The 27,098-nt window shown below is 50.4% G+C and overlaps 1 protein-coding gene across 4 annotated transcripts in view; it reads right to left on the bottom strand.

The window, feature by feature from the left end:
• Positions 1 to 27,098, bottom strand: part of AGPAT3 (1-acylglycerol-3-phosphate O-acyltransferase 3) — an 86,787-nt gene that overhangs the window by 44,537 nt on the left and 15,152 nt on the right. For 2 of the 4 annotated variants that reach the window (XM_065943640.1, XM_065943639.1), the window contains exon 2: positions 19,511 to 19,572. The exons of 1 other annotated variant lie outside the window; for it this stretch is intronic. The gene's annotated coding sequence lies outside the window, so the exon portion shown is untranslated. Of the gene's footprint in view, positions 1 to 515; positions 795 to 19,510; positions 19,573 to 27,098 lie in introns of those variants that run through there. One more of the 4 variants, XM_065943641.1, reaches the window with a different exon arrangement.

Here is a 27,098-nt window from a genome sequence, read left to right as displayed (position 1 = left end):
TGAGCATGTCCTGTCCAGCAGTCCCCAGGGGCTGGGTGTCCTGGAGCTGGTCCACACAGCGCCTCGCCTCAGACGCTTATGAAATCTCAGCCCACCACCCTTTACCCTACCCTAGTTCCCCAAAGACAATGTCAACCCTGGTGCCCTGGGCTTAGGGCAGTGGGCAGCAACAGGCGTTGGTCTTGGAGGAGAGGCGCTCCAGGTTCTCTGCCCTGCCTCCAGTTCTCGGCTGGCCGGACACCTCTGCCCCAGGAGGGCCTCTCACTCACTGAGTGGCTGCATTTATTGGGTTAACAAGCTGCCCGCCTGCTGGGGAGGCCTGGCTCTTTATAAACAGCAGCCTGTTTATCCAGCGAGCTCAGCACCAGAGCTGGGGGAGCACCCTCAACAGGGGATGCGTTGCCAGAAGTGCTCACCCACGATTCCCCGGCCCCAAAGGCCTCTCTGGGATCCCCTCCACACAGAGCGCCCCAACCCGCACCTCATTCCCCGCCCAGGGCGACCTCCCTGCTGACCGCTTAGACACGGAGCTCCTGGTGTCTTCCTGCAGCACGAAACTGGAAAGGGCCTGAGTTTCTGGGGCCTTCTCCATGGGTCCCGGAGGAAGCAGGGAGGGGTGGCGTCTGCAGCCCCAGCATCCCCAGAGAGGATGCTCTCACCAGCTCTGGTCTGCGCGCCCGGAGGGCCCAGGGCCACGTTCTGCTGGGAACTGGCCTCAGACACACACGGTGGCGCCTGTGGCAGGCCACCTCCCACCCGCACACCTGGAGGTTTTGTGTTTCACTCTTCAACCTGATCCGCCCTCCCACAGCTTTAAATACGTGAATAAATAACGTAAATAACAAAAATAACCCCCACACGTGAAAAGCTCCCGGGTAAATGAGCCGGCGGTGGCGGAGGCCCCAGGACAGAGGCCAGTGCTCTTGGGGACCAGCTGACACAACGTCCTTCCAAACCACGTGGGGACCTTGGAGAACACGGGTTACTATGCAAAGCAAACACAAGTAAACAGTTGGAGGCGCGAGCCCAGGAAAACCCATGGCCAAGTCTCCAGGGCCTAGGAGGAGCCCAGGACCTCTACCTCTCGCCTCCCGGGACCTCCACCAGCGCCGTCCACACAGTGGCGGTGACCCAGCGGTGTCTGTACAGGCTGATCAGGCAAACACGGGCAGAGGGGCAAGTGCCGTAGGTGGCCCAGGATAACATGGGATCCACCTGCAGAGCCTTCCAAAGACTTGGGACCAGGCCCTCTGGCAGCCCCTGGCCACCTCGGGCATTCAGACGAAGAGAACACACTTATTTTTCGGGGGCACTATTTGTCAGGCTTCAAGAGACACTTGAGAGTCCAGTGCTTGGAAGCACCTGTAAAACTACCTGCTGGTCCTTGAAGCAAGATGACAGCACAGGAAGAAAGGAAACCAGCATGTGGACAACTTCAGTTCATTAGGAGATAACTTTAAGTAGCCCAGTATTCTGCATGGAGTTGAAACACACCGCTCTTAGTAAATCTCCTGGTTTCTAGGAATTAGTACCACCCACTGGACACTCACCCAGAAAGAAAACTAGGATGAAGGCAATTTTTAAACAAAATATAGTTTCAATCATGAAATCTTTTTGAACAATTATTGTGATTTTTAAAAACTCATATGAATCAGCTTGCTTTGTTCCTAAGCATTTCAACTAAAATCTGCTGTTAACATTTCTAACTTTCAGCTCAGTGACTGCCACATGTACACCGCAGCCATCCCCAGGCTGGCTTGCACACGACCCTCACTCTGGTCTTCATGGTCTCCTGATGCAAGACAACAGACATGGGAGGCTGTGAAAGCCATGACACCATGAGCCTCAAGGCTCTTCCTATGATACTTACAGATGTCAGAGCACAGGAACAAGCCAGGTGTCTACACCAAGGACCTGCCCAAGTGACCAAATAGTTTGCATCCATTCAAATGACAAGGAGAGACAGGGCAGCAGCTGGGCAGGCTTGCTCACCCCTGGGTGTGCTGAGAGAACAGAGTAAGCATGCGACAGCATTGCACAGATGCACTGCTCCTCGTGGCAGGATGCCTGCCCTGGGGCAGGGCAGCGTCTCAGATGAAGAGGAGGAGGGTGCCAGGCTGGACCTGGACCTCGCACCTCCCCGGGCAGCACCAGGGGCTGGAAACCCAGAAGGGAGGGAACCAGGAAGAGGGTTCTCACCAGACACCGAACCTGCTGGCACCTTGATCTTGAACTTCCAGCCTCTGGAACTGTGAGAAATGAAGGCCTGCTTGTGTCCACCCCCAGGCTAGGGGAGTCTGTGACAGCAGCCTGAGTGGCCAGAGCATGGTGGCAGGAGACTCTTAGGCCAGTACAAACCTCTCCTCTTCTTCAAAAGCAGTGGAGACCGTGGACAGAACCACCTGGGTTCAAACCTGGTCTTGTCACCACTACACTGCGTGCCCCTGAGGAGTACATGTGCCTCCCTGGGCCTCTGTGTCCTCATCTATACAGTGGGGATGGCAGTTCCTATGTCACCAGGTTTCGAGGGCAAAATGAGCGACTCATGCAAAGCACTTCGACTAGGGAGGTGGCGGGGGTGAGGTGGGGGTGAGGAGCCCAGGGCCCAGTACTGCTGGCATCAGCGTCACCGTGTTCAGCCTGGTAAAGTCAGCTGCAGGGTATTTCATCATATGGGTGCAGTAACCACGTCACCCTTCTCCTACTGAGGAAGGACACTTGGGTCACCTCCGACATCTCTCTTTTACAAGCGATGCTACATTGAGCCTCCTTACAAGGATCCTGGAGCCCTTGTTGAATATTTCGGTTAGATAGAGTTCCCAGAAAAAAAGGTTGGTCAAAGCATAAACAGAGTTCATATTTTAAAAGGTACTGCTATCTTAGTCCTCAAAAAAGCCGCAGCAGTTCCCTCTCAGACCAGTTGCGGACAGTCCTTTAATCACTTGACACGTGCCTTCCGAGGGGGTGTCTAACGGGACAAGAGAAACCGCCTTCGAATAAACTTCTGTGCACTCACAACCTGGTCTCTGCGAGATGTGGGCCCTCGGTGGGACTGGGTGTTCCCACGGGCTGTGGTCACACTGGCCACACAGCCCGGCCCGTGTTCGCTCAGGTGCCAATGTGCCCAGGATGTCCGTGCACTCCCGTGACTCTCAGTTCTCTTCCCACCCCTGGGGGATGGAGAGCCTGAGGCACCCCACTGCTGGGGCGCCTGCCTGTCTCTGGCCTGAATCCACTCCTGTTTAAGCCCTGCAGACTGTCCCAGGCTCGGCTTACTGCCCTCGTCCCGGAGTCCTGCGGGTGACGGTGTGACGGCGAGCTGGTCCTGCATCCCCCCTGCTGGCCTGACTCTCACCGGCCGACCGAGCGTGGCAACAGTGGAGCATCCTTCACCGGGGGTGTGTGAACATCACGCCACCCGTTAGAATCACAGCCAGACTGGCCCGGCTCCTCCTGGGAAAGGACAGGCTTTCACAGTTCCAAGGGTGTGACCCCACCTCCTGCACCCCACCATGTGTTAGCCTCCAGGCTGTCCCTGCCGCCACCTAGGGCCACAGCGGGTAGAGGGACACCGATGAGCAGGCTTGTCCCTGCCTGCTTCCTAGGATGCCAGACTACTAGGAGTCTTCTCTCGGGGACCTTCCTGCCCATCTGTGATCAAAAGATGTCTTCTCTGATGGGCACACACATGCTATCAAGTAGGAGCCCTCCGGTTCCCACCTAGGCGCCCCTAACTGCGGGGCCACCCTGGTGTCTGCTGATCTAATGGTCAGGCTCTGGGAACCTGTGTGGGTGAACTTGCATTTTCTGACCACTAGGAGAAACTGCCAGGCCCTCCGGCCACTCCCACCCCACTGTCCTCTGAGCACGAGTGGTCTGGTGTCAGCCTCTCCTTCCCGCCCTGACCTGCAGACTGCCTGTCCTCAGGCCCGCCCAGCCCGAGTGTCCTGGGGTGGCCCTGCCCTACAATAGGGGGCTGCAGTCGCCCACGGCTGGCGGGCAGGCCTGGGGCTTAGAATCAGGAAGTCCGGCTTTGTAGGACACCTAAGTCACATTCAACAGATCAGTGACACGCTGTCACTTTGACCTCCCCTGGTTCCGCACCAGACGGGAAAACGGGCTGCCATTCGTAAGCCCCTAATGAACAACTGCTCTCACTTCAGTGTCTTGTCTCGTCGTGATGGGAGCTACAGTCTCATCCTGCCCTGAGCACCCAGACACAGTGCATGTTTTCTAGACTTTGCAAGCTGGCTCACAGAACCAGCTCTGTCAGGAGAAAGATCTGACTCCAAATGCACACTTCACATGCTTGGTGTCAGACTTCTCAAGTGACCCTGACCTCCACGGGACTCATGCTGTTTGTGTGTCTGGGAGTGTAGGCCTCCAGGGCACCTCCACAGCCCAGGCCTTGGCCTTCCCCAAGGCTGGCACCAAGAGAGGCTGGGTACCTGGAAGAGCTCACCACTCCTTGAAACAATCAGACCAGGAAGTCATGGGCGCTGAGGCCAGGGGGAGTTCACGTGAGTGGATGACAAGATGCCCTGTCCAACACTCATCTCTACCCGGCCCACCCGACCAATTTCAGCTCCAGGGAAACTCAGCCACCAGCGAGACCACACAGATTGCTTCTCTCAACTGTTTCTGTGCTTTTTTTGTAGCACAAAACCCATCACACCTAAGTACTTACTGGCTCAGGTTTATCCTCTCCACACCAGAGCCCCTGGGCAGGGACCCACCCTCTGGCATCTGCCTGCTTCACACCCCTGATTCTGCCACGGGCATGAACACACCTCACCCTTCAGAACTGCTTCCTCCAGCCCTTGCATGTTAAGTTAACATAATCCCCAAGAAATGGCTGTGGAGAAAGCAAAGGCAGAAGTGACAGCCAATCACCGCCCCCCAACTCCAACACCCCCCCCTTGCCTGCAGACTCAGAGTCCGTTCCGGGCAAATCGGGGAGGTGGCACCCCAGCGGGCTGGCCCAGGGTGATACTATGAGCCTGGGGGGATCTTAAACTGCATTTAAAAAGTGAAAGGTAAAATTCACTTTAGTGATGTGTTTTATTTAACCCAATACAGTCAAAATGTCATCATTTTAACAGGCAATCAATATTAAGAAGGCAATAATGAGATGTTCTGTATTATCCCTTCATCCAAGTCTTTGAAGTCTGTGTGTTTTTAGCTCTCATGGCTACTTAGTTTTCAAGGTCTGAGGCATCACACGTTGGCTCGTCAGCTCTGCCATTAGGTTACTCATGTAATGTTTGTGGCAGATGAAAGCTTCTGATTACCCTGACTGGGAGACGCTACAGACCAGGAATCACTCAGCCGTGACAGCCTGATGGAAGCAGGGTCAAGTGTGGTGCGCTGGAGGCGGGCAGAGGATGCGTGATCACAAGACCTCTGGGTCCCTGGTCCTTGCCTGTCTTTTGAAGCTCAGGATGAGGACAGACAAACCACAAAAAATTTCCACACATTAAAGAGGAGCAAGTTCTCAAAATTGGAGGCCAGCAGAGGCAGGGAGGGCCCCTGGATAGACCACTAACCCAGCCCCTTCTCCTGCAGCCAGAGCTCAGAGAGAGGTGAGCCCACAGAGGGTGCAGACTTGGAGACCTGAGATGCCTGGCCCTGACCTCCCGTCCCCTCTCCCCAGGAGAACTTGGAGCCTCTTCCAGAGGGAAGGAGGGAGGCCCTGTGGGGAGCAGCTCCTAGCCATCCTTACCTGGGGTCTGGGTGCCAGCCTGCAGGACAAGTCCCAAAGGCCCTGGAGTCCCGCGAGGTGGCTTTTATCCTGCCCTCAGCCCCGCCCCGTTGGCGAGGCAGGAGCTCCTAGGAGGATGGGAAAAAGGATCCTGCCTCCTGCCTGTGCCCGGAGATGGGGGCTTTTCACCCATGACTCAGACTCTCTGCGAGCCAGGGAGGCAGAAGCAGCCAGGAGAGTGGCCTGGAGGGCTGCTGCAGGGCCCAGGGGAGAGTGCGCTGCTGCCCACGGCTGCTGGCCTGGCTCCAAATGCGGTGAGGAGCCAGAGACTGTGGCTGCCGCCTTCTTTTTCTTATTTTCAGAGACTGGAAGCTGGGACTTGACCAGCCCCCACACTGAAAGTACAAGTCCATGGTGAAGAGCCACCCACGCAGAAAGCAGTGAGGAGCGAAGACAAAGAATCCAAATTCAGGCCAAGGGTCAAGGACACACACAGTTCCTGGAAAATGACTACTCTGCCAAGTGGCAGAAGGAGCTGCTTCTGTACCAACTGGACAGACATCCTGTCCACGGGCTCGGTCCCAGCCAGGAAGGAGAGGGGACCATTGGGAACCCTGCGTCTAGCCAGGAAGAGGGAGGCGGAGGCCACTGAGGGGAACTTGGGGAGGGCCCTTTAAAAGGAAACGGCCCAGATATGCACTCTTCCTTCCTACCCGGAATGAAGATGAAATGGCAAGGAGGGGAGCAGCCTTCTTGAGACCAGCAGGTCACAATTGGGAGGACAGAAGCTATAGACTAAGGAGTCAGAGTCCTGCGTCCCTGTGGCTCCATGGAGCTACCACCCCTGCCGTGAACTGTCTTACTGTTAACAGGAGAAACACTGACCTGTGCTGATTTCTTAGAGCACCTGCGCAGGGGCTGAACCTGCTTGCAGCAGATGTGGAAGTCTGGGGCAAAGGTGATTAAAGGGTAGACCTTGAAACTGCTACAAATTAACCTGAGCGGTTTACAACTCTCCAGGTTCATAAATGTGGCTCTGGCTTCTGTACTACCATTTCAATCCTGTTTACACTGGAACAGGGAGCTGTGGAGGCCATGCCCAGCATGCACCGGGTTCTCAACCCTACCCTTCCAAGCACACACACCCGTGTTCTCTTGGCCTCACTTGTCCTTTCGCAGCATAAATGCCCAATGACAGCTGGTCCTCTCAGGGACAGTTGCATCATGGGTCCTGATGTCCCCACAGTGTTGGGAGGAGAGCAGAGGCTTGTGGTCGGAGCAGACAAGCCCACCCACCACGGCCCAGCTGGGCACATGGCACCCTGGTCCCAATCATGCCGACCAGGCCTGGGATCCATGCACAGTTGGAGGCTGGTCACCCAAGAAACTGCCACCCCATCCCCTCACTGGAGCCCCAGGGCCACCCTAACCCAGCCTCCAGCTCCTCATCTGCAGAAGGATGGCTGGTGCAGGTACCCCCGAGTCCCTGACCCCAGAGCCTGTGACCCCCTCAGCAGGGTCACAGGTGGTGTCTGAAGACAGGGTTGAGAGAAGAGGCCCCCAGACCCTCATTCCCACACAGGCTCCTGCCAGGCCAAACCCAATCCTGGTGAAACACAACCACCCTGGGCCACCCTCCCGGCACCAGGCATGTTCCCACACATTCCAGCTTGGAGCACAAGGCAGGATCAGCACAGTGCGCTCCCCACATCTCCCGTGGCACTCGGCTGGGGGTGGGGGCTGAGGCACCGCATACCTGCCTCCCGCCCTCCCTCCTCCCCCACACACTCATGTGTACCACACGCATGCTTACAGATACATCCCACACGTGTGTGTACCACACACATCTCACGCCCACATGTATACCAAACACATCCCCCACACATGTGCATACCACACATGTGTGAACCACACCCACACCCACACATGCACACACTCACCCCCCTGCAAACCAAGCTGCTCTCCACCCAATGCTGCCACCCAGCCCACCCCTCTCCCGACCTTCACTCGAGTCCCCCACCAGCCTGAGTCAGCTGGGGCCTCCCTGTCCAGCGAAGGCCGTGACCATGCCGGGCATCTGCTGGGGGCCCCGCTGAACCGAGAACTAATCCCCCGCCCCCTGGCTGCTGGGCCTGCCATCCATACACCCCCCGCTCTCCACTGGATGCAATGTGTCCGCCCAGCTGCCCCTCCGTCCATCTGACCTTCCTCCAGCCCACTCCTGCTGGGGTCCACCGTCCCCTGCTCCCCCCTGGGAGGGGCTGCCTGTTCTCCCACAGCATCCACCCCACCTGCCACTCTGTCATCCCCCAGTCAGGCTCCTGTCGGCACCTGTCACCTGGCATGTTGGTGTTCATCTGTTTATTACTGTTGCCTCAGCCCCCATCCCACCCCTGCCCACTGGAATGCAGCCCTGGAAGCCAGGAGGGGCCCCCAGAAATTGACAAAGGACAGAGGGTCTGGATGTGGGTCTTTAGCATGATTCATGTTTCTCTGTGTCACCTCCCCCAGGAGCCCCTGACCCCCTAGGAGCCCCTGATCGCCCAGGAGCCCCTGACCGCCCAGGAGCCTCTGCCCTCACCAAACACTGAGGTCTGCGGGCCGCTTGCCCACCCCTGACCCCAAATAGCACATGGGACGTGGCTGGCGCTTCACTGAGTTAGCGATTGTTGAATAAGATCTCAGCCGGACCTGTTCCCAGGCTTCACCCTCCCCACTGGGCGCCTGACCTCCGACTATGGCGGTCTGTCCTGGGGGGCCTGGGCAGGTCCTCGGTCATGGTGGCCAGGTCCCCTCCAAGCCGACAAACCCCAGTGGACACTGAGGGCCCATACCCACAGAGCAGCAGCCCCTCCCAGCAGCCACGGGAGCCCGGACCAGGGCCTGTTCCACAACCACTGAGAGGCAGGTTCTTTACAAGCAACCTGACCTCTAAGACAGACAACACGTGTCGCTGGTTACAGCATTTTTCTAGTGCGTATGACACGAAGTACCTAAAGCAGAGAGAAAACATGCAAATGGTCCTTCCTGGCCCCCAGCTCACTGGCCACCAATGCTCCCTCCTTCTTCAGGCTTCAGCTCCTCACACCCAGATCCTAGGGGAAGGATTCTCATTTCACCCCAAACAAAGAAGCCTACTTTCTCACAACAGCCCAGCAAGTGTTTGTTAAACCTTCACGAGAGCGGCATCAAGACACAGAGGTATCCTCACACCTGCACCTTCTGCTGACCTCCCAAGATGTCTCCACACCCCACCCCGCACTCCTGGGACGTTCCCCACCACATCCACCCAGCACTGTGGCTGTGGGACATGCTCACCTCCCCTGACACCCACTGGCCCATCCTGAGGCTCCAGAGGCCAGGCAACAACAGGCAAGATCCCTGGAGACTCACTCGGAGAACCAATCGCCTGGGGCCGGTTACTGATAAACAGAAGCACAACCAACAACTGAAAACAAGCTGCCAAACAGTGGAGCTGCTCCAAGGTCCTTCTCTGCCCTGATAAAGCCAAGTTCCTGGTGTCCCCGGCATCCCTGAGCCCCACCCTCATAGAGGAAGACACACACACGCATGGACACATGCACGGACACACACATGCACGCGCGCACACACACACACACACACACACACACACACACACACACACATAAGCCAGTGCAGGAGCTGCCCTAAGAAGGGCCCTGTGCTCGGGGGTGCGGGAGGCAGGAGTGTAGTGGCTGAGGCTGGTGACCAGCATGGACTTAAGCACCTGCTGGGCTGCTGCGATATGAACTGTCAGCATCTGTGGCAGAGAAGGAAGGGGATAAAAAGGCCAGTTGATGGTCCTGGGAGGGCAGGGGTAGGGAGTGAGGAGCAGGTGGGGAGTGACACAGCTGGGGCCCACGCATCCTGCTGCCCATGCCCGTGTCATCCTCGGGGCTCCCTGTCCCTCATTTGCAGATGATTCCCAGAGCCTGTCTGGTCACAGCAGGGACTCTCAGAGAGCACAGGGGCAAACACCCGGCATAGTACCGCACGTGCCCAGAGAGCAGGGCATGAAAACACTGTGTGCCCAAATCCTTGTCCTCAGGTTTTCACATTATTTGAGGCGTGAATACTTTGTCTCCATCTCAGGCATCCCAGAGTCAGAAGGGTGGGTACCATAGGGAGGAGGGAGTGAACAGGTTCAACACGCAAAATTCAAGAGCAGACGGGAAAGCAAAGGAGAAGGCGGATGGTAACGAGATGATTAAGAGCAGGAGGTCCAAGCTCGTCAGTGATCGCGACAAGCATACAGGGCCGTCTATAAGTTCAGTCGCGTGCTAGACCACAGGAGATGAGCAAAGCTAAGACACAGTACCACAGAAAGACAGAAGCTGAAGGCCAAGGAGAGACATGCAAACACCCACAGGAAGAAGGCTGGCCTGACGGAGCAAGAGCGACACACAGGCTTGGAGCCGAGAGGAGGGTTGGCCCGTGGCGACAGGTGGCTCTGTGCCCAGACCTGTGCCTGTGACAGGACTGGAGGACACGCCCGGGCCACCAGGAGGCCCAGTGAGGAGCTCTGATGTGCTGCAGGGGATGGAGGAGTCCAAGCACCGGGGGCTGACCCGGCAAGACATGCTGTGCGCTCAACAGCCGGGCAGGGCAGGGGAGGCTGTGGAGGCGGGCTGGTGGAAGCAGGGGGACCCCGTCACTCCACGAGCAGCAGGTACACCGAGGGGGGCCCCGGTGTGCAGGGCGGTCGGGAGCAGGTGCCAGGGAGGGAACGGCGCGGGGAGGGAGGCCACAGGGCACCTTACTGTTGCCCTTAGGAGAAAAACAATAGACATTATCTGAAAGGAGGGGACTCGGGATCTGACATGAATCTACTCATACGAGGTAACCACTAAGGCCAAGCACACTGTCCTGACTGTTGGGTCAGCATCACCAAACACAAAACAAGATACCAGAAAGGCCAGGAACAGACACCACAAAGAGAACAAGTGAGTGTGTCTGTGTATGGGTACCATTCTATCTGTATTCACGCCCCAAATACACAGAGTACTGACAGCATTAATCCAAACACATGGATCAGGTCAGTACAAATGGATGAAGATCAGTTACACAAAGGGAAGCATTTTCTTTCTTTTTTTTTTTTAGGGAAGCATTTTCATACTGGCTTGTGAGTTTCACTGAATCATACACATTACCATATGTAAAATAGGTAGCCAGTGGAAATTTGCTGTATGGAGCAGGGGACCCAAATCTGGCTCTCTGTGACAATTTAGAGGAGTGGGATGGGGAGGGGGGCTCAAGAGGGAGGAGGAGGCACACGTATACCTATGGCTGACTCATGTTGATGTATGGCAGAAACTAACACAGTATTGAAATTATTCACCAATTAAAAATGAAATAAAATTTTTCAAAAATTCAGCTCTGCTAGGTATAAGAGAAGAGCTCAACCAAAACAGTTCAGCAGGATTGAAAACAATGAACAAATATACATGAAGAATGCTCAAAAAATAGGGTGCAAAATCTTGGTAACAGAGAAGAAAGTGTCAGGCAAGTGAAATTAAATGACACAAAGCAGGACTACTTATAATGCTAGAAACTAAAATTCTCAAGGAAGATGTAAGTTTAGATCTACAGACCAAACAATGCAGCTTCACGTTTCAGGAAGCAGAAATCACGGGGACACCACAGAAACGAATCAAAGCATCTCCTAGTAATAGGATATGTCAGTACGTTGCTCTGAATCCAGGAAAGAACAGTGGTCCAGAACTAAGAGAGACCTCGGATGATGCAGCCTGTGGAAGTGCAGCTGGAGGACAAGCAGCCAGGCCTGTACTGGATAAGACAGGACGCACTTTCTCTCAGCTGCTCACAGAAGCATTCAGAAACAGTGCCCGTGAATTAAGCAGCAAACAAATTTTCAACAAATCCTAAACAGGAAGTAAGATGCAAACAATATTGCCTAGAAATGAATTACAAAATCAGGAAACAGAAAAGGCTGCTCCCTTGCCCCAAAACGTCAGTGTCCTCCCCTGACATGCTACTCTCCAGGGAAAGTAGAGACACAAACTGCAAAATTCCTAGAAAACACACAATGAAAACAAAAGCAGTGCTTAGAGGAAAATTTATCACATCAAAAACTTTAAATCTTTAGGAATGAGAACATGAAAATAAGAGAGTTAAGCCTCCAACTCAGAAAGTTAGAAGGAAATTAAAAAGTAACTGAAGGAATTAATAAAAGTAAAAGCAAAAATGAGTTAGGAAAAAAGTACTCTAATTAATGACTAAAGCTTAAAAGCTGGTTTTGGGAAAAAAAAAATCAATAAAACAGGTAAGTTCCCTATGAAAGTGAAAAGTGAAAGTGAAGTCACTCAGTCGTATCTGACTCTTTGTGACCCCATGGGCTGTAGTCCACCAGGCTCCTCCGTCCATGTGATTCTCCAGGCAAGAATACTGGAGTGGGTTGCCATTTCCTTCTGTAGGGGATCTTCCCAACCCAGGGATCGAACCCAGGTCTCCTGCATGGCAGGCAGACACTTTAACCTCTGAGCCACCATCTAGATGGTAAGTTCCCTATAGCAAGAAAAATAAACTAAGGAAAGGCAGAATAAAAATACACAAAGTATGAGAGAATAACTGTCAAAAGAAAACAAAGTTTTTTTAAAAATCATGGAAATAACTGTACATCTCTATGCAAATAAACTTGAAAGCTTGGGTGAAATAGAGAATTTTCTAAGACAAAAATTTTTTTTTTCTAAAAACAGTGACCACAGAAAAGATAGAAAGTCTGAGCAGACCTAATTTTATAGAATTAAAAATTAATGAAAGATACCAAACCCAGATGACTCACAAGAGAATTCTACCAACCCTATAAGATCAGATTGTCTTAATATAATTTAACCTTCTCCAGAACAGAGAGAAGGAAGGAAATTTCCAAGTGCCTTTTTATGAAGGAAGTGTGACCCTGAATTCACAATGTGAAGATGAACACAGAAAAAGGGAATCTGTCTAAACCAACGGTTCTCAGGAGTGATCTGGGAAGCCCAGGGGACCCTAAGACCCTGTCGTGGGGTCAGACTCGTCTGTTTTCCAAGCACATCCTTGGTAAAGCGGAGTTTTCATCACTAGCTCCACCAAGCCGCCCAGTAAAGCAAACTGAACGCAGAGGCAGGTAGTCCGGTTGCTCAGTCCTGTCTGACTCTCTGCGACTCCATGGAGAGCAGCACGCCAGGTCTCCCTGTCCTTCAACATCTGCAGACACTTCAGGGGTCTCCTATTGGGTCATATGTTTGAGAGATTTATTACATTGTAGGAATATAAATTTACAAATAGCTGAGGAAAGAAGAGAAGCAAAAGGCAAAGGAGAAAGAGAAAGGTATACCCAACTGAACGTAGAGTTCCAGAGAATAGCAAGGAGAGATAAAAAGGCCATCTTCAAAGAACAATGCCGAAAAGAAGAAAACAATAGCATTGGGAAAGACTAGAGATCTCTTCAAGAAAACTGGAGGTAACAAGGGAACATTTCATGCAAGGACAGGCCTACTAAAGGACAGGAACGGTAAGGACACAGAAGCAGAAGAGGTTAAGAAGAGGTGGCAAAAAATACACAGAAGAACTATAAAAAAAGGTCTTAATGACCCAAATAACCACAATGGTGTGATCACGCACCTAGAGCCAGACATCCTGAAGTGCGAAGTCAAGTGGGCCTTAGGAACCAACACTATGAACAAAGCTAGTGGAGGTGATAGAATTTCGGCTGAGCTATTTTAAATCCTAAAAGATGATGCTGTGAAAGTGTTGCACTCAATATGCCAGCAAATTTGGAAAACTCAGCAGTAGCTACAGGACTGGAAAAGGTCAGTTTTCATTCTAGTCTTAAAGAAGGGCAATGCCAAAGAATGTTCAAGTTACCATATAATTGTACTCATTTCACATGCTAGCAAAGTAATACTCAAAATTCTCCATGCCAGGCTTCAATAGAATGAGAAACAAGAACTTTCAGATGTTCAAGCTGGATTTAGAAAAGGCAGAGAAACCAGAGATCAAATTGCCAACATCTGTTGGATCATCAAAAAAGCAAGAGAATTCCAGAAAAACCATCTACTTCTGCTTCATTAATTGTGCTAAAGCCTCTGATTGTGTGGATCATAACAACTGTAGAAAAATTTTAAAGGAAAGGGGCTTTCCTGGTGGCTCAGACTGTAAAGAGTCTGTCTGCAATGTGGGTAACTTGGGTTTGATCCCTGGGTACAGAAGATCCCCTGGAGAAGGAAATGGCAACCCACTCTAGTATTCTTGTCTGGAAAATCCCATGGGAGGAGACTGGCAGGCTACAGTCCATGGGGTCATATACACAACTGAACAACTTCCCTTTACTTGTCTCCTGAGAAACCTGTATGCAGGTCAAGAAGCAACACTTAGAACCAGACATGTTACAATGGACTGGTTCAAAATTGGGAAAGGAGTACATCAAGGCTGTATGTTGTCACCCTGCTTATCTAACTTCTATGCAGAGTACATCATGTGAAATGCCAGGCTGGATGAATCCCAAGCTAGAATCAAGATTGCTGGGGGAAATATCAACTTAAGATATGTAGATAATACCACTCTAATGGCAGAAACTGAAGAGGGACTAAAGAGCCTCTTGATGAAAGTGAAAGAAGAGAGTGAAGAAAACTGGCTTTAAATGCAATATTCAAAAAACAAAGATCATGGCATCCAGTCCCATCACTTCATGGCAAAGAGAAGGGGAAAAAGTGGAAGCAGTGACAAGATTTTATTTTATTGCGCTCCAAAATCACTGTGAACAGTCACTGCAGCCATGAAATTAGAAGACCCTTGCTCCTTGGAAGGAAAACTATGACAAACCTAGACAGCATATTAGAAAGCAGAGATATTGCTTTGCCAACAAAAGTCCATATAGTCAAAGTTATGGTTTTCCAGTAGTCACGTATGGATGTGAGAGTTGGATCATAAAGATGGCTGAGTGCTGAAGAATTGATGCATTCAAATTGTGGTGCTGGAGAAAACTCATGAGAGTTCCCTGTACTGCAAGGAGATCAAACCAGTCAATCCTAAAGGAAATCAACCCTAAATATTCATTAGAAGGATTGACGCAGAAGCTCCAATACTTTGGCCACCTGATGCAAAGAGCTGACTCACTGGAAAGACCCTGATGCTGGGAAAGATTGAGGGCAGGAGGAGAAAGGGCCAACAGAGGACAAGATGGCTGGATTGCATCACCAACTCAATGGACATGAGTTTGAGCAAACTCCAGGAGATAGTAGAGGACACAGGAGCCTGGCGTGTTGCAGTCCACGGGGTTACAAAGAGTCAGATACAACTTAGTGACTGAACAACACCAACAACAAGGAATACATAAAACAATATCTCTCTCATATTTTTTTTCAGTTTTGGAAAATGTTGTTGCTGTTTTTCAGTGTCCAACTCTTTGCGACTCCACAGACCAGGTTTCTTTGTCCTTCACTATCTCCTGGAGTTTGCTCAAATATAGTTTTTTGTTAAAAACTATTCTTTATGTTAACATGTAAGGGGTTTATTGCTGCTCTTTTAAGTGAATCATTAAATAAAGTTTTTAAATGTTCTGTGCTACTGTGGCATGTTGACATTTGGGACCTCTGTCATGGGGCTGCTGTGGGGCTGTTCTATGCATCACAGGACATCTGCCCTCTACCCACTAGACACCCATAGAAACACCCAACACATCAGCTGTGTCAACCAAAAACCTCTCCTGACATCACCAAATGTACCCCTGTGTAGAGGAAGGACCACCCTCAGCTGAGAACAATGGAAGTTATAACTCACAAAAGCAAAAGCTTTATACAGTTCTCAAGAGTTTTTTAAGAGTGTAAAGAGACCAAAGCTTTGAGAACCATTACTCTTTACTTATGAAAATAAATACAAAACTTCCTTTAAAAATTAGCAAACAGACTCTAACAGCACACTAAAAAGACAATACGGCAGGACCAAGTGGGGTCTGCTCCACGAATGCAAGGATGGTTTGATGGTTTGCTGTTGTTGTTGCTAAGCTGTGTCAGACTCTGCAACCTCATGGACTGTAGCCTACCAGGCTCCTCCATCCATGGCCTGTTACTTAACAGATCAATCAGATGTGTGAACACAGACTGGACATATGCAATAAATATATCTTAGCAAACTGATTTCATCACATAGTTAATGAAAACAAAACATCATGACCAAATTTGGTTTAAGGTAGGACACAGGAATGATCTACCATAGAAATTCAATTGATCTAATAATTGTCGATAGAGACTAAAAAAGAAGAAAACATGATTATGTCATGAGATTCAGGAAAAGCAGCTGATGACACTCAGCGCCATCCATGACTGTTCAGGGACATCCACCCTTGAGGCCCCTAATCCCCAGAGAGCTCACTGCAGCCTCTGTGATGAGACAAGGAAAGAAATAACAGAAATCAGGGTGAAAAAGAAGGAAACCAGCTCTCCTTCTTTTTAGACAATCATAACCCATATGTGATATGATTGTCTACAAAATCCAAGAAGCTCTGAAGGCAAGTTATCAGTGATAGCGAGGGTGCAGGTGGGCAGCTGGGCAGGGCCTCCCTCCTCCCGGGTCCCCTCCCAGCCAGTGGTTCCCTTGAGAGAAGCCCACCTTTCCAGGGGGCCAGGAGGGCAGCAAACGGGCGCTGAAGCCGAGAAGGGGCCACACACGGACGACGCGACGGGCACGCACAGACCAGCCTCTTTCTAGCATCCACCTGCCTCGGCCCTGGGGTCCCTGTGCTTCCACGGACATGCTTATGGATGTAAATTAACGTGCAAGCCTGCAGGAGACCACTTCAGGCAGGCCGGAACCGATGTGGGAAGGCGGCTCCAGACCAGACACCTGTCCCTGGGGTAGCCAGACCCCTTGGAGCAGAGTGAGCCACGCGGGTGCTCAGGCTCCGTGACGGCTCCAGAGACTCTCCAGCCTCGGCCCTGTTCACCAGGAGACAAGGGGCCGTCAGGGAGACGACGCCTTGGGGACACGGGCCTCGTGGCCGAGCAGAGCCAGATCGAGGCCCCCGCCTGCTCGCGCCTCTGCTGTGCTTGCTCTTTTTGTGCTTGAAGGACACGGCTCTGTTACTGAACTCTGGTGACCAGGCGATAAGATGAACGTAACCACATGTGCACATACCTACGTGTGTCCCAACGAGAGGAACACAGTGTGGAATGTTCCAGAAAACAGACGCTCCTGGGTAGAAAGGGAATCCGGCCTAGGCCACTGTTCTTGTGTAGCCTACCCCCACCCCCACCCTACAACCAGCACCAGCCAGAGGCTCTACACGGGCAGGGGGCAAAGTCTACCTCCCAGCAGGGGGGCGGCCTGGGCCCGGCAGGGCCGCTCACGCTGACACGGTGTCTGAGAGGCTGAGCCTTGCTCTCTGCCAATCGTCTCCACTGCGCTCACCCGACCCCCTCCACCCAGCCCCCAAACAGGAGGATGAGCATGCCAGTCACACTTTCTGAGAAGACACCCATATCTCAAGTCTTGAAAGCACACTCTGTTTCTAAGAAACTGAAAATCAGAACCAGGTACTGTGCTCTGGAATTATCAGCCAGACTTCTTACAAAGCTTGTGTGTGCGTGTATGCATGTGTGTACATGTTTGTACATATACATATGTCCAATCATGCTCTTTAGAACATACATAAAAGAGGAAGCTACGTCTTTTTAAACGAGGTAGGTCTGTGTGTGCTAAAAGATCCCAAGCAGGTTAAAATCAAGTTCCACAGACAGACGTCATGACACATAAACATTTTCAGAAACTGCATGAATGTTCTCATGTGTATTCTGACAAGTTCTGGAAGGATAAACCACAAACCACTTATAGTGGCAGTTCCCTCCAGAAAAAGAGTGTGGGATTTGGGATGGAGGAAAGAATGAAATTTTGATTACTTATTAGGTTTGGTTCTGTGTTTAATTTTCACAAGCATACATCACTTCCTTAATTAAAATGTAAATATTAACAAAAAATTACCTGCTGGCTTACAAAGCTCCAATCTTCTGTCTTTGCAACCATTACGCCCTAATCAATTTGGCTGAACCCGGATAAGATTGTGTTTAAGGGAAAAAGCTTGCCCTGCAGGACACCAGCCTCCTCCAGACACAACTTGGCTGGTCAAAGTCTGAGCCCTTTGCGAGTCCCCTCGTGTCACCTTTAGAACAAAGAGGACCCGTCCCCAAACATGGCCGAGTGGGGGGGCCTCCCAACTTATCTGCCCTCGCAGCCCCTCCCTCTGCACCCCAAGCTCCCCACCCCCATCCCAGACTGAGTTCTGAGTCCATGTGGGCCATGGGAGTGGGCAGGGAACGGCATTGTTTCAGCATCAGTACCTAAGAAAGACTACAGAAAACCTTCTAATCACCATAAACCTTCTAGGAAAAGCTAATGGAAAACTTGTATGAGCTAAAATTGCAGTGAGCTACGTAGGAGAGATGCTTTGTCTGTTTTACCATTCATCGGTGGGAGAGTGGGGCGCAGAGCCAGTGACCATCATTGTGCCTGGGGCCGTGTGGCAGCAGGAGTGCTTCTCAGGAGCACTCAGGCCCCAGGGCCCGAGAACCCACGCAGCCAAGGTCTGAGCGTGCTCCTGGTCTCCTGCAGGGCTGGGGCAGGATGGCATGGCCAGCACCAGAGTCCACCAGGGCATGGGGGTAGGAGCAGCAGGGACAGGACCACACACACCTGCCCTCAGGGCAAAGGGATCATCATGAGCCTGTGTCCTCCTCAGAAAAACACAGGTAAGACTCGCTGTCCACAGATGGGAAGAGAATTGAATGATGAGGGGTTAAGTGCTCAGCTAGGAGCTGACTTGCAGAAAAACAGAGGTAAGAGTGACTGATGAGCCCCTTGCTACTACCCTTGTCCACCTGCCTCCTCTCTCCACTCATCATGCCAGCACACTGTGGTCTGTAACTTCCATTTCTCTGATGACTAAGTCGCACATCTTTTCAGATGTTTATTATTATTAGACATTTAGGCATCCTTTGAGAGGTGCCAGTTCAAGTCATAAACAAACAATTTTGCTTTAACTTTCAATACTGATGACTACTAGCTTATTTTGGGTTGGGGGGTGGGGGGGTTGCTATATCTTTCGTGTCTCTAAAAACTGATAAGTTGTATACAGATAACTGAAAGTCGTTTCTTTTTGTAAACGTTGAGTTAATCTTGTTGAGTGCTTGGCTCTCAGTCTGACCTGGGAATTGTCCAGTAGCTGAAGAGCACAGAGTCTCTGACTAGCTGCTCCTCTTCAGACTCCTGTTCCCAGCCCTCAGTGGCTACAGAACTTGAGGCCCCGTACCCAGAAAGAGGGAGACCAAACTGACTTCCATCTCTGACCTCCCCAGCTCTGTCCTTCTGGGAAAGGCCTGACTGATGACCGGTGCCTTTGGCCACTCTCCTCCAGAAACAAAGCAGCGCTGACAACACACGGCTGCCGAACACAGAGCAAAGTGCTTCACGGATCGGAAGGCTCGAGGTGCCCCCACAGCCCTGCGGGACCCCTTTAGGAAAGTCAACCAGCGATGCGTTAAGGCCCAACTGTGCCCACTCAATCCCTTCAGTGTCACTGAGGCTGAGCCCACGAGCCTGGCTCTCCAAGAGAGGAACTTCTGTGTCTGCCAACGGAGCCAGGTCCAGAGGACTGGGGTGGGTCCCTGCCTGGTTGGGACTGCTCCAGGGGCGAGAAATGAACACACACACACACACACACACACACACACACACACTCACAACCGCACATGTGCACACACACACGGCTAAAGCATCAGGCACCTCCCTCTCCGGACTCACCGGGGCCCAGGGTCAGCAGGGTCAGCGCGAGAATCGTCCTCGGAGGTTTCTAACTTCCAGGCCTGAGAGTGAAAGACACAACATGGTGCAGTTAGGCAGGACTGGAAAAATACCCAGTGAGAGAACTACATGCCGTTACCTTGAAATAAAAAAAGTCTACGTGTCAGGGAGGCGGACGGTTATGAATGAACCTGATTTCCTGATGAACTGAACAGTCCGCTAACTGAGACAAACACCAGGGACACAGCCTCGCGGGGCCTTTCCGAGAGCTGCTACCGCCCTCTGCCTTCTAAGGAGGCCTGACAGATGGCCTGTAAATGAACATACCCAGAGAGACAGAGAGGGCACACCCCAGGAAGGGCTGCAGAGCAATTTCAACCTCCCTGGAGGGCTGGCAGGAGCAGCCGAAGGTGGGCTGTCTCCTGCCTCGGAAGAGGATCAGAGCAGCCTGCAGGTCTCTGGCCTCTGGGCAATGAGGCTCCGGCTCCTAGGACAATGATCGTGCTGACCTCAGCAGCTCTCACCTGCCTCCAAACCCACTAACCCTGCAGGGCTCATCTCTAGGTCAGCCGAGCCCTCCTATAGTACGGTTTAACTTCTGATCAAGGAAGCTGAAACCAGGCCTACTGGCTAAGCTTAGTCCTTATTTTCGTGTGTTTGTTTTAAACTTTTAAACTACAGGTAAGAGTCACCATTTAAATCATTTTGCCGTGTCCAGCTTGGTGGCCTTAAGAGCATTCACACCGTTGAGCTGCCGTCATCACCATCCATTCACAGACCTTGTCCATCTTTCCACACTGAACCTCTGCCCCATCACTCACTCACTCCCCTCCCCCTCCCTGCCTCTGTCTCTGGGACTTGACTCCTCTAGGGACCTCACATAAGTGGATCACTCAAGTGTTGATCTTTTGTGTCTGATTTATGTCATGGAGCATCCTGTCCTCAAGGTTCATTCATGTCGTAGCACGTGTCAGAATTTTGTTTTATGCTAAGTCACTTCATGGGAAATAGATGGGGAGACAGTGGGAACAGTGGCTGACTTTATTTTTGGGGGCTCCAAAATCACTGCAAGTGGTGACTGCAGGCATGAAATTAAAAGATGCTTGCTCCTTGGAAGGAAAGTTATGACCAATCTAGATAGCATATTAAAAAGCAGAGACATTACTTTGCCAACAAAGGTCCGTCTGGTCAAGGCTATGGTTTTTCCAGTGGTCATATATGGATGTGAGAGCTGGACTGTGAAGAAAGCTGAGCGCCGAAAAATGGATGCTTTTGAACTGTGGTGTTGGAGAAGACTCTTGAAAGTCCCTTGGACTGCAAGGAGATCCAACCAATCCATCCTGACGGAGATTAGTCTTGGGTGTTCATTGGAAGGACTGATGCTGAAGCTGAAACTCCAGTACTTTGGCCACCTCATGTGAAGAGTTGACTCATTGGACAAGAACCTGATGCTGGGAGGGATTGGGGTCAGGAGGAGAAGGGGACGACAGAGGATGAGATGGCTGGATGGCATCACCAACACGATACGCATGAGTTTGAGTAAACTCTGGGAGTTGGTGATGGACAGGGAGGCCTGGCATGCTGCGATTCATGGGGTAGCAAAGAGTCGGACACGACTGAGCGACTGAACTGACTGATTGACTGACTGAAGTTGCTTCAGTCATGTCCAACTCTTTGCGGCCCCAAGGACAGTAGCCTGCCAGGCTCCTCTGTCCATCAGATTCTCCAGGCAAGAATACTGGAGTGCATAGTTTTCCTCTGCTTGGGATTTATTGATCTTCTTGAAAATCAGTTTTCACCAAATTTGCAAAATTTTAGCCATTTTTTTTCAAATATTTTCCATCACATATCCATTTCAATTTCCTATTTATTATCCCTCTTTATGGTTACACTGATGATGTTGCTTTTTTTCTGCCTCTTTCCTGTGTTTCATTTTAGAAACTTTCTGGTGCTACGTCTTCAAGAATACTGATCTTGTGTCTGCAGCGTTTGACCCACTGTGAACCCATCCAGTGCGGGGCTTTCCTTTCTGGAAGACTTGGTTCTTTTTTTACACCATTCATTTTCTCCTCACCTTGTGCATAGTTTCTCTGTGTCATTGAACACATGGGCCATATTTATAACAGACATTTTTAACATCCTTCTATCCTAATTCTACCATCTGGATAGTGTGGATCCACCTGGATCTGTTTCTAATTGATTTTTCTCAACTTCTGGGTTACATTTTCCCACCTGTTTGCATGATGAATAATTTCTGCCTGGTTCCTGGACACTGTGAACATGGCATGTTGGGGGGTGAGGTTGTTGTTGTCCCTCAAATACTGTCAGGCCTCATTAGTGGATGTCATTAACTTACTCAAGAGTTGTTCAACTCTCTCCAGGCTCCCTTCAAGCTTTGTATCTATGGGTCCTGAGCAGGCTCACTTCTGGGGAGGAGACTATGGCCTTTGAGGACCCTGCTCAATGCCCTCTGAACTGTGAGGTCTTTCTACTTGGCTGCTGAGGATGCAACTTCACTCACAGCGCATGTGAACTGAGGAAACAGTGATACCCATGCTCTTCTAGGTTCCCTGACCTTGGGGGCATCTCCCACATGTGCGATGGTCAACACGGTCTAAGTGCGGGTGGGGGTTCTGTGCTCAGCTCCCTAGAGCTCCTGGTTCATGCACTCCTATCCTCTCCGGCATCTCCCCCAGAGTCCAGCCTGCCTGGAGCCCTGGTCGCCAGGCTCCACCTCCACCGCCCTCCCTGTGCTCAGCTGGCAGCTGCAGGGGAAGAGCTGAAGGGGCGCCCCTCCTGTGGGGTCACTGTCCAGCACTCCTGCCATGCAGAGTTTGGTTTTTCCTGCTTCTGCTTGGTTTTCCATGGTTTTTCCGTGCTTCTGTTTGGGTTTTCCTGCTGTTTAACCCAGGATGTGAGATCTGGTCCAGGTCACCCCATCATGGCTAGAAGTGGATGTTGGGATCCTGCATTTTCATTTCATTTCTCACTCATCCAAGTGGGCACCACTGCCCTTAGCTGAGAGGCACTGATCATATCGGAGGCAGAGGCTGCAGCTGTATAGAATGGTGATGCTCATGACATCTGGAGAGATGACCAGTGATTCTCCTGCACACAGGCGGATGGAGGGGTGGTCCAGGTGGGGTGACAGCACAGGCAGGAGGATGCGGTCAGAACCAGCAGCAGGTGGCAGGACCTCCCCACTCACTGTCCCTTCTCGAGAGCATCACTGGCACTCAGGTACTGGCCAAACAGCCTCGTCAGATCTCTTTCTATCTTCTAGTACAAGCCCCTAGTCAGATAAGTTATTTGCATATTTTTTCTCATCATGTCTTTTCACTTTCTTGATGGCATCCTTTGAAGCACAAAGACTTTTCATTTTGATGTTAAAAGCCAGAGAAGAAAATCAGATTACCTGCAAAGGAGAGATAGTCTGACAATGGTTTGCTAGCAAACAAAGGACAGTCAGAGGCCAGCACACAATGTCATACTGAAAGGACCCAACAGCCAACCCGGATTCCACAACAGGCAAGCCCATCTCCAGAGCAGCAGGGAAACCCAAACAAAAGTGGGGAAAGCTTGCCACCTCAGAGCCTAATGAAAGGAATTTCTAATGCATGTACACTTGAGCAGGAAGAAGTGAGCTCAGATGGAACGTGAGAGATGCAAAAAGAATAAAGAGCAAAGAAAGACGCAGGTACGTCTGCAAATCTGAACAAGACTAATACTGAGGATACAGCAGCAAAGTCTAGTGGGTTAAAAAAGTTAAATATACAATAACATTCGGAAGGGGTAGTGGGGTGATCTCAGGTCCTTGGGTCCCTCCCAAGAGTAAAGTACAAGTTAGTTTTAGATGTTTGATAAGTAAGAATGTTGTAATTTCTGGAAAACTGTCAAAGGTGCAGAAAAAGTCTGTAACTTCCTAGTGGTAGAGGTTAAAAAAAAAAAAAAAGAAAGGATCAATAATCAACTCAAAAAAGAAAAGAGGAGGAAAGAAAACAGGAACATAGCACAGATAAAAGAGTAAAATATAAGATGATAGATTTAAACTCAAATCTATCTGTACTTCCATTTACAAAGGCTCTGGTTAAAAAATTCTTAATTGTCAAAATTTTTAAAAAAGAATATCAAACTTCAATTTAAAATACCATGTTAAAAAAAAAACCACTTTAATTATATTGGGTTGGCCAGAAAGTTGAAAACCCAAATGAACTTTCTGGCTGACCCAAATATATATGTTTACAAGGTACATCTAAGACTTAAAAATGAAAAAGAGTTAAAAATAAAAGAACAGAAGGAGTACACAAGGCAAATATTACCCAGAGGTTCAGCTACACAAATCTCAGACAAAGCTGACTTACAGGCAAGACACACTAGTGAAGACAGACGATTACTTCATATGACAGACATGTCATGCATGAAGAAGATACCACAAGTTTAAACTGTGTCACTAATAACACAGCTCCAAACATATAAAACAAAAACTGACAGAAATACAAGAATTCATAGGCAAATCCACAGTGATAACTGAAGATTCTAACAGACCATCTCTCTGTATTTGATAAAAAAGATAAAATAAGTGACTGAAGCTATAAGAGTTGGCAAACATTTTCTGGAAAGGGCCAAAGAGTAAATATTTTAGATTTTTCAGGGCAAATGGTCTCTATTGAAGCTACTCAACCAAGTCATAGTGCAAAATAGCCACAGCAATACATAAACCAATGGGTGTGGATGTGATCCCATATGAATTTATCTCTAGGGACTGCCCTGTAAATCCAGTAGTTGAGACTCTGTGCTTCCATTGCAGAGGCCGCAGGTTTGATTCCTGGTAATTAGGGAACCAGGTCATGTGGCATGACCAAAAAATAAAAGTTAAAAGAAAAAAAGAATTTACTTCTAGAAACAGGCAAGCCAGATTAAGCCTACGGGCTATACTTTTGCCAAGACCTAATATAGAAGGTTTAAAACTAATCTCACCAACCACAGAATACAGTCTTTTCAAAGATGCACAGAGCATTTCTAAAATGTGACCATAATGCTAGCCATAAAACAGGTCTTAACAGATTTCAAAAGACAGGCATCAATCAGGGTATATTCTTCGACCAAAATTTACTGATGCAAAAGAAAAAGGCAACAAAAAAGACACTGGGAAAAATTCTCACACACTTAAAACAGTCCATCAACAGAAGAATGGATGAAGCAGATGTGGTGCGATACATGATGGGATCTTAGCCACAAAAAGGAACAGAACTGTACAACCTGCAGAGACGTGGGTGGACCTAGGGACTGTCAGAGTGAAGGAAGTCAGAAAGAGAAAAACATTGTATCATAGCGCTTTTGGAATTTAGAAAAATGATACTGATGATCTTTTTTGCAAAGCAGAAATAGAGATGCAGATGTAGAGAATGGTTGCACACGGATGTATAGATACCAAGGAGGGAGAGAGGGGGTGGGATGAATTGGGAGATTGGGGTTGATGTACATACACTATTGATATTATGTATAAAACAGATAACTAAGAGAACCTGCTGTTCGGTGCTGGGAACTCTCCTCAGTGCTCTGTGGGAACCTGAATGGGAAGGAAACCCAGAAGAGGGGATGTATGTGTATGAATAACTGGTTCACTTGGCTGTATAGCAGAAACTAATACAAACATTGTAAAGCAACTGACCTCCAACAAAAATTAATTTAAAAAAGTTATTAACAACCAAAAAGTCAATTACGATACTATACTAGAAAAATCTGTTGAATGAAATAGTGGCAAAAACATGTCATTTTGCAAATTTAGGCTGCAGTTAAAAGTTCTTAAAGGGGTCAAAGGTTATACTTTAGTGTGGGGGAGAAATTTTCAGAATGCTGAAAATAAATGACATAAAACATGTTAGAAAAACCAAGTAAATTAAGAGAAAAGAAGGAAATAACTTAGAAAGCGGAAATTAACAAAATCAAAAATAGGCAGAAACCCACAAAAGTGGGTCTTTGAAAGATTTTACTTTTCATGGGTAAAATTGGCCGTGTTTTGGCAGGAGAATCAGGACACAGTGAGAGACGGTGTGGATAGCGTCAGGAGGGAGGGGGAGGCACAAGCAGATGCTGCAGGGTTTTTCCAGAGGGAATCAGGAGCAGATTCGGAGCAACAGATGTGCAAACACAGCTAATGGGACAGATTCCTAGGAACAACAACTGACCACCAAATACTGAAGGAGCTACAGAAAACCGAAAGCGCACTATAATCTGTAAACCCCTGAAGCATCAGTCTCGAGCCACCCCGGGAACCCTGGACACCAGGGCCCCTGCCCGTGCCCTCACCTGGGGGGACCACCACCCTCGCAGAGGCCCGGCAGCCCCAGGCGGGTCTGGTTGGAGCCTTCTCAAATTGGCTTGTGTGAGAAACTGGCCACTGCAAGTGGAAGAGACATTTAACTGAGAGCGTTCACTCGAGAACCAAGTGTGAACTCCAAGTTCACACTTGGAACCTGAGCGCAGCGGAGAGTGAGAGCGGCTGCGTGTCAGCGTGCTGTCCGGACACTGGAAGCTCCTGCCCGGGTCTGAGCCCCACCCCGTGCGGGCCCCGCGGCGGGGGCGCCGAGGGACACTGTCCAGACCCCAGTCCTGCTTCCACGCCCAGAACTGGGTCAGGACAAATCCTTGATCTGGAGACCAGAGCTCCCATTCCAACAAGGTCTCTGGGGCTGAAGGTTATGTTTGTGAAGGAAACACAGCATCACTGTTAGCCAATTGTTGAGGGGCACAGGGGAGGCGGGGGAGGGACCAGAGAGTCAAAATGTACAAGCAGCCACTGCAGATCCAGGCCAGGCCAGCACTCAGGTCAGCCCTGGATGCCCCAGAGCTCAGCCCGGCCACAGGTGTGTGTGTCTCACACACAGACAGACACACACACACACACAGCAATAAATGAAACTGCTGAGACAGGGAGATGATCCCTTCTGAGCCCACTAGAGTCCCTGAGAACAAAGCGGGACAGGCCCAGTTCACCCAAAACCAAAAACTGAGCCCATGGCATAGATAACTCAGTTGGTAAAGAACCCACCTGCAATGCAGGTGACCCCGGGTCAGGAAGATCCACCGGAGAAGGGATAGGCTACCCACTCCAGTGTTCTTGGGCTTCCCTTGGGGCTCAGAGACTGAACTCGTGGCTTAAACAGTTGGGGGTCCCTGCAAAGCCCCTGCTTGGTCTTCTCCCCAAGACTCACAAACACAGCTTCGCACCCTGAGGAGCAGCCTCGGAGCTGCACAAGGACAGATGGACGGGGCGCCCTGTCCGCTCTGGGTGCACAGCTGGCAGATGCCTCCCTGGGGCAGGTTGCCAGCACCTCTGATGCCCTCAGGGGTGCTTTAGATGGAAACAGAGCTCCTTGCGATGTGCTGAGCCCTGAAAAGATCCAGCACCAGGGTGAGGGGGGTTGTCAAGCTGGCACGGAAGCCACTTTTGAGATGGACAGATCAGCACCCGGGCTGGCCACAGGCTGGTGGGCAGCAGCCTCTCCCATGTTCCAGAAAAGGGCCGAACACAGCAGGATGTGGCTTCTGCAGAAACAAGACCCACCAGCCTCTTGCTTGGCACCTG

This window comes from Muntiacus reevesi, chromosome 8 (assembly GCF_963930625.1).
Source record: "Muntiacus reevesi chromosome 8, mMunRee1.1, whole genome shotgun sequence".
In the NCBI taxonomy this organism is placed as follows: Eukaryota; Metazoa; Chordata; class Mammalia; order Artiodactyla; family Cervidae; genus Muntiacus; species Muntiacus reevesi.
This window is presented reverse-complemented; position numbering and strand designations above follow the sequence as displayed.